This window comes from Nansenia antarctica (genome assembly GCF_963989245.1).
Source record: "Nansenia antarctica genome assembly, chromosome: 2".
Taxonomy (NCBI): Eukaryota; Metazoa; Chordata; class Actinopteri; order Argentiniformes; family Microstomatidae; genus Nansenia; species Nansenia antarctica.
In genome coordinates this window covers 7,966,412-7,973,911 of record NC_137675.1, presented here as the reverse complement: position 1 = coordinate 7,973,911, position 7,500 = coordinate 7,966,412, and the positions used below count along the sequence as shown (strand labels likewise).

The 7,500-nt window shown below is 49.3% G+C and overlaps 1 pseudogene across 1 annotated transcript in view; it reads left to right on the top strand.

The window, feature by feature from the left end:
• Nucleotides 1-7,500, top strand: part of LOC308149746 (slit homolog 1 protein-like) — an 83,501-nt pseudogene that overhangs the window by 43,405 nt on the left and 32,596 nt on the right. The window contains exons 11-15 of the transcript in view: nucleotides 409-552; nucleotides 1,091-1,254; nucleotides 2,113-2,136; nucleotides 2,741-2,885; nucleotides 3,656-3,730. The product of the transcript in view is annotated as a slit homolog 1 protein-like (transcript). The remainder of the gene's footprint in view (nucleotides 1-408; nucleotides 553-1,090; nucleotides 1,255-2,112; nucleotides 2,137-2,740; nucleotides 2,886-3,655; nucleotides 3,731-7,500) is intronic.

Here is a 7,500-nt window from a genome sequence, read left to right as displayed (position 1 = left end):
TGTATTCAGAGTCTGTGGGTTAGCACCCCAGGTTGTGCCAGTGAGCTTGCGGATGATGTTGTTCCTCGCACTCACTTTACACTTGGTATTCTCAGTGTGGGTCTTAAAAGAGAGGCATCTGTCCAGGGTTACCCCTAGGTAGACTGGGTGCTCACAGTGTTCAGTAGTTCAGTAGTAGTAGTAGTAGTAGTAGTAGTAGTAGTAGTAGTAGTAGTAGTAGTAGTAGTAGTAGTAGTAGTAGTAGTAGTAGTAGTAGTAGTAATTGTATTGCAATCTAAACTTTAGATTGGACTAATGTGTGAACGTAATAATTATCTCACTCTCTCTATCCCCACACACCTTCTCCCTACCTCCCTCTCTCTCTCTCTCCCCACACCCTCCCCCCTGCTCCCTCTCTCTCTCTCTCAGGCTCCTGAATGCTAATAAGATCCAGTGTATTCGAGCCACGGCGTTCCAGGAGCTGGAGAACCTGGCTCTGCTCTCTCTCTACGACAACAAGATCCAGACTCTGGCCAAGGGGACCTTCACGCCGCTACGCAGCATCCAAACACTGTGAGGACTCCAACAACAACAAACTAGTCTGGGATTCAAACAAACGACAAAGCGAAACCATGTTTTTCAAGCTATACAGTGTTTGTTTACAGTGACATTGTTTATACACAATAGAGTCCAGCAAGCTTATGTTCTGGGTTCTGATGGGGTACAGGAAGACAGTTGAACCAAGCTCTCGAGGCCTTTCTAAATGTTACGGATGAGACGTTTAAAGCAACCTCCTCACCCGTGATTCTTGCTAATTCTTGTTGCTTATGCTTATATGTGCTAATGCTAAACGGTTCAAATGTAAAAATCCAATGCCTTTCCCCTGACTAATACTGCCTCACTGCCACTCAAATTGGAATTCACGTGGTCAAGCATACGTAAACATAAGTTGTATTCTGAGGCGTGAACATTATGGGCATGTGATCAGGTTGGTTTAAAGGGATAACTGCACCCTCCCTCCCTCTCCTCACCCCTCCCTCCCTCTCCTCCCCCCTCCCTCCCTCTCCTCCCCCCTCCCTCCCTCTCCTCCCCCCTCCCTCCCTCTCCTCAGCCACTTGGCCCAGAACCCGTTTGTGTGTGACTGTAACCTGCGGTGGCTGGCAGACTACCTGCGCTCCAACCCCATAGAGACCAGCGGGGCGCGCTGCTCCAGCCCCCGGAGACTGGCCAACAAACGCATCGGCCAGATCAAGAGCAAGAAGTTCCGCTGCTCCGGTGAGAGAACGCGCGTGTGTGTGTGTGTGTGTGTGTGTGTGTGTGTGTGTGTGTGTGCGTGCGTGTGTGTGCGTGCGTGCGTGCTTGTGTGTGTGTGTGTGTGTGTGCATTTGTGTGTGTGTGTGCGTGCGTGTGCGTGTGTGTGTGTGTGTGTGTGCGTGTGTGTCTGTGTGTGTGTGTGAATGCGTGTGCGCGTTTGTGTGTGTGCGTTTGTGTGTGCGTGCGTGCGTGCGTGCATACGTACGTGTGTGCGTGGGTGTGTTGGATAGATTCGTCTGTGTGTTTGTGTGTGTGTGGGCTGTGTGTTTGTCTGTCTGTTACCCATGTGTGCCAACCCATTCCAGCCCCTAATGCCAACTCAGTGTTCCTAGCACACATGACTGGGTATACCATGACATCACACATGGCTGGGTATACCATGACATCACACATGGCTGGGTATCCCATGACATCACACATGGCTGGGTATCCCTCCAGCAGCGTTTAGTGCCACCCTGACCCCAGTGAAACACAAAGAGGTGATGATGTCATCTGTGTGTGAACACCACTGCTGCTGTCGTGCAGCGGCAGGTCATGACAGCTTAGAAGGCTGACTGAAGGTGTTAAACCTGTCTGCCCTCTTGAATGAATGAATGAATGGTCTTTATTGTCATTGCTACAGTACAGGTACTTGGTACCTTCCAGGTGGAACAAATGGTGTGGTTTGTGTGTGTTTGCACGTGTGTGTGTGTGTGTGTGTGTGTGTGTGTGTGTGTTCATCTTGGAACATCTGGTTAATCTGGTGTCAAATGTCCCAGTAGAGGATCCTTATTATACTTTCCCTCATCACCTGTTGTTTTTTCTTTGTTACCATGACAGCCAAGGAGCAGTACCACATCCCAGGTAAGAGTCTGTTGTGTGTGTGTGTGTGTGTGTGTGTGTGTGTGTGTGTGTGTGTGTGTGTGTGTCTGTGCAAATACTGGCTGAAACTGGAATGTGAATGACAGTACAATATATTACCGTCTGTTCATGGAAATAATATTTTGTAATATTTTTAGTATTCAAGGCAGTGACACATTAAGATAAAGTATGACTTAAGCTATCTGTTCAGTCATAAAGCTAATGCTCAGCAGCACCGATGGAAGTCTTAGTGTGTGTGTGTGTTCTGTGTGTGTCGTGTGTGTGTGTGTGTGTCTGTGTTTGTGACTGCGTCTGCGTCTGTGTCTGTGTCTGCGTGTGTCTGTGTGTGTGTGTGTGCGTGTGCGTGTGCGTGTGCGTGTCTGTGTCTGTGTCTGTGTGTGCATGTGCGTGTGCGTGTCTGTGTCTGTGTCTGTGTCTGTCTGCGTCTGCGTCTGTGTCTGTGTCTGTCTGCGTCTGTGTCTGCGTCTGCGTCTGCATCTGCGTCTGCGTCTGCATCTGCGTCTGCGTCTGTGTCTGTGTGTGTGTCTGTGTGTGTGTGTGTGTGTGTATGTGTGTGTGCGTGTGTGTGTGTGTGTGTGTGTTCCAGGCACGGAGGACACGCGGTTGAACAACGAGTGTAACAGTAAGCCGGTGTGTCCGGCCAAGTGTCGCTGCGAGGCCAACGTGGTGGACTGCTCCAACCTCCGCCTCACCACCTTCCCCCAGCAGCTACCAGCCTCCACCTCAGAGCTGTAGGAACACACACACACACACACACACACACATATGCACACACGCACACTCACACACACACATATGCACACACGCATGGACGCACACACACAGACACAGACACAGACACAGACACAGACACAGACACAGACACAGACACAGACACATGCACACACGCACACACACACACACGCACACACACACACACTTACACACACACGCACGCACACATGGACGCACACTCACACACACACACGGACGCACGCATGGACGCACACACACACACACGCACACACACACACGCACGCACGCATGGACGCACACACACACACACACACATACGCACTCACGCATGGACGCACACACACACACACACACACACACACGCACACATGGACGCACACACACACACACACACACACACACGCACGCACGCATGGACGCACACACACACACACACACACACTCATTCCAACACTCACAGATGGACAGACAGACGGACAGACACACACGCATGCATTCATACACACAAACACACGCACACACACACACACACACACACACACTCATTCCAACACTCACAGATGGACAGACAGACGGACAGACACTGAAACCTACTGTACACACAATGTAGGTTGTGGGGACCATATACAGTATACTGAAAAAACGTATGCATTCACTGCAATGTCAGTCGCTGTGGATAAAAGCATCATATGTTAATTTCCTATATGACATATTGTGTTGAACTGGCTGCTTGTGTCTCTGAAAGTGTTTCCTCGTCCTGTGCTAGGCGTCTCAACAACAACGACATCTCTGTCCTGGAGGCCACCGGCGTCTTCAAGAGCCTCTCTCAGCTCAAGAAAATGTACGTGGCCCAAGTTGTTGTTAAAGAGTCTTTAAAAGATGACATATTATTTGTGACAGTTTTTTTATCCAGATTATGAAAGTGCAAATTGTAAGCTTCCAAACGATGTGTCCGAGACAATTCGTGACGTTTGAATTATAAGGTTCTATCTCCATTTTTGGTCAAAATTGAGTTTTTTACATAATCTGATCCATTAGGTGTTTATTAATCCCTGTGTGATGTTATTTTTAAAATGTTGACCTTTTTTAGTTAGTAATTAATAAAATACAAAGGTTCCATCTCACAAAACATAATGGAATGTAAAAACTTTGGCGCTCAATATCTCTGAACTACCCTAAACGGAGATAGAACCTTATCATTCTAAGCTCACGAATTGTTGAAATGGTGAAAACAGTTGAAGAAGATCATGCTTATTTGAATGTTGGTACACCTTAAACCAAATACCGGAGAAACTAGCTCTGAGGAAAAAAGACAACGCGAAACAGCTGCTAGTAGCTAGCAGCTATGACACAACATCGCTATGAACATCGAACTGCATTTTTAGCACATCACAACATGCTGATAGAACATCAACATGCTAAAAACGGAAGAAGCTTTTTGGTCATTTGAGTGACATGAGAATTGCCGACATGCGGACCATTTCACTAGACCCTGTCACATTTGTTACCTTACGCGGTCCATGGATCTGAACAGACTGTTGGAGATACTGTTAAGTGTTGGGAAAGCTACTCTGAAAATGTATTTCACTAGATCAGCGTTTCTCAACCTTTTATCAGTCACGGCACCCTTCAAAAGTCGATAAAATCTCAAGGCACCCCAGTCTAAAATATAGCTATTCAAAAACGACACTGCATCGCCCAGACAGCCACACACACACACGCACACACACACACACACACACACACACACACACACACACACACACACACACACACACTCAGTGGCTATCGATACAAATAAAAGTTGTATTATTATTATTATTATTGAGAGAGAGAGAGAGAGAGAGAGAGAGAGAGAGAGAGAGAGAGAGAGAGAGAGAGAGAGAGAGAGAGAGAGAGAGAGAGAGAGAGAGGAGGGAGTGAAAGCGGCAAGTGTGCATCAAAGGCATCAGGCACGTAACCGTGCTGTATAAACATGACACAGTGACCGAACAAAAGTGGGAATTTATGGAACACATTCATTTTCATATTCCCACATTTGATTGGAAACACCTATCCAGTCTATTCAACGTAAACACCGGGGATGCAGAGTTATTAAGCCAGAAAATGCGTCTCTCTCTCCCGCTGCGCATGACCTTGTCTGGATGTATTAAATTCATTGCATGAAAACGAAACCGTGCGTTATTTCCCGAACTTTCCAACCCTGCTTAGCTTCCCAAGTCGGACGAGAGAATAATGTCATCGATCATCCATATAGATATTATAGAACATATACATATATATATATATATATATATCTTCTTCTTCTTCGGCGTATGGGTAGTTGTTTTTCCTCTCCACTCCACCAGGCTCGGGGCCGAGGGGCTACCCTTTTACCACCCCGAGACCTGGTTGAGGGGCTCACCCGGGCTATATTTCTGGACACCCCTCCAGAAGCCACGTCATCGTCTCGTCATCTAATACCGACAGACCATGCATCCCGTTGGGTGGGTGGTACACCGGGCAATCCAGGATAATATGGTCTGCGGTTTGGTCCTCTGCGCCACACTCGCACGACGCATTTGGGGCCAAGCCCCATCTGTGCATTGATGAGCGGAAACGCCCGACGCCGGTCCGGAGACGATTGAGCCTCACCCAGGATAGCCTTGGCAAGTCCATCCCGAGGGGCTCAGCGCCGGCGACTGGGATGTGGTCGCGGAGTTTGGAGGTGTTAGCCTCCCACTCCGCGCGCCACATATAATCCGCCCATCCTGCCGCACTGATGTTGAGATCTCTGCATTGCTGCCTGAGATCCTGTGCGGCAGGCACAAATGGGTGTCTCGACTTGAGACGCCGGGAGGGCTCCGCTGTTATAGTGAGCCTATCATGGAGCAGATGGTTATTAAGCTCCACGGCCCGGCAGGCGAGACGTGCTGTGGCTCCCATGCGGCGGAGGCCTGCGGGCTGGATGCCTGCTAGGATGGGAAGGTTGTCCACGGGGGTAGGACGCAGGCATCCTGTCACAATGCGCAAGGCTTCGTTTATAGGCGAGTCGATGAGGCGGGTGTGGGCACTGCGACACCATACTGGGGCGCAGTATTCACTAGTTGAATAAACGAGGGCTAGGGCTGCCGTGCGCAAGGTCCTTGCGCCGGCGCCCCAGCCCGAGCCAACCAGTCGCCTCATCAACGCCACACGAGCTGTTAACTTCTTGCGCAGTGACTCGAGGTGTCGGCGAAACGTGAGCGTCCTGTCCAATGTCACGCCGAGATAGATTGGCTCAGCGGAACATGGCAGGGGAGTTCCATCTAGGTGTACTCTAAGCTCACGTTTAGCCTCCCTGTTGTTAAGGTGGAAGGCAGCCGACACCGTCTTTGCCTCGCTAAGCTTCAATCTCCATTTCCGGAAGTATGCCACTAGTGTCTGCATGTCCTGGCTCAGAATCCCCTCCACAGACTGCCAATTTCCAGCAGAGTACACCACTGCGAGGTCGTCTGCGTAGGCGTACTTCCGCGAGAGTGTGTTGGGCAGGTCATAGGTGTAGATATTATAGAGGAGGGGGGCCAGGACCGATCCCTGAGGGACGCCGTTCTTAAGGCGTCGAAGCCTGCTTAGCTGTCCGCGACCGGTGGTGAGGGTAAAGCTGCGGTTACGGATGAGCTCCATGATCATTCTGACCATGTGCCTGTCCGGCAGCAGGCGGAGCAGCTTGCAGGAGAGGCCGCGATGCCATACGGTATCGTAGGCAGCCGTCAGGTCTATAAAGACGAAGATAAAGATATATATATCCATATACGTAGAACAACCACCTCCACACGCTGCCGGCGAGCGAGACTGCCCTGCCCGATCGGACCTTTTTTCGGGAGCGGGGAACATAGCAGGACCCTTTTAGATGTCATCGATTTGCCTTCCAATTGTAGTCAGACAGCGGGACCTTTGCTATTTCTTTTGCAGCTTGTGGGCCTAGCATGTGATTAACTATTGCTGTGCATGCTGGCAATATTACGGACTCGGCTATAGTGTGTGGCTTCTTCGCCTTAGCAACAATTTCGGCTACGAGGTAACTAGCCTCCAATGCTTTATCAGACACTTTGGCGCAATTCATCATTACCTGTTCTGGACAGCTATGTTGACTTTTCATCCGAACAAAATATTCAGCATCCTTGCTAGCTTGTGATGGATGATTTGTTGTCAGTTCGTCATGTTCCATGATTCTGCTTGTTTGCTTGTTCATTGCTCTCGAAATGTCTTTGACACACTGACCTTACGCTGAACCCGGTATTGACATTGTGACATGGGAAAGGGGCGCGCGAGACAGAATATAGAATAATTTGACGGCACCCCTGAAGACGCCAGGCGGCGCCCCAGTGTGCCGCGGCACCCCGGTTGAGAAACGCTGCACTAGATGACCAATTACTTGTTCTTTCTTTCTGTCTTTATTAAGTTGAACTACACCCAAGCAACCCTTGAGAGAAATACTGTATCCAAACTGCTTCAACCCACACATGATAATCAGTGATTGAAAGATGTCCGGTCCATGTGTCAGAAAGCGCATGATTAGAAATGCTCTGAAGTCACTAGGAGAGAGAAATGATGAGGTGGAGCAAAGTGGGGAGACTTACCCGTAAAAAC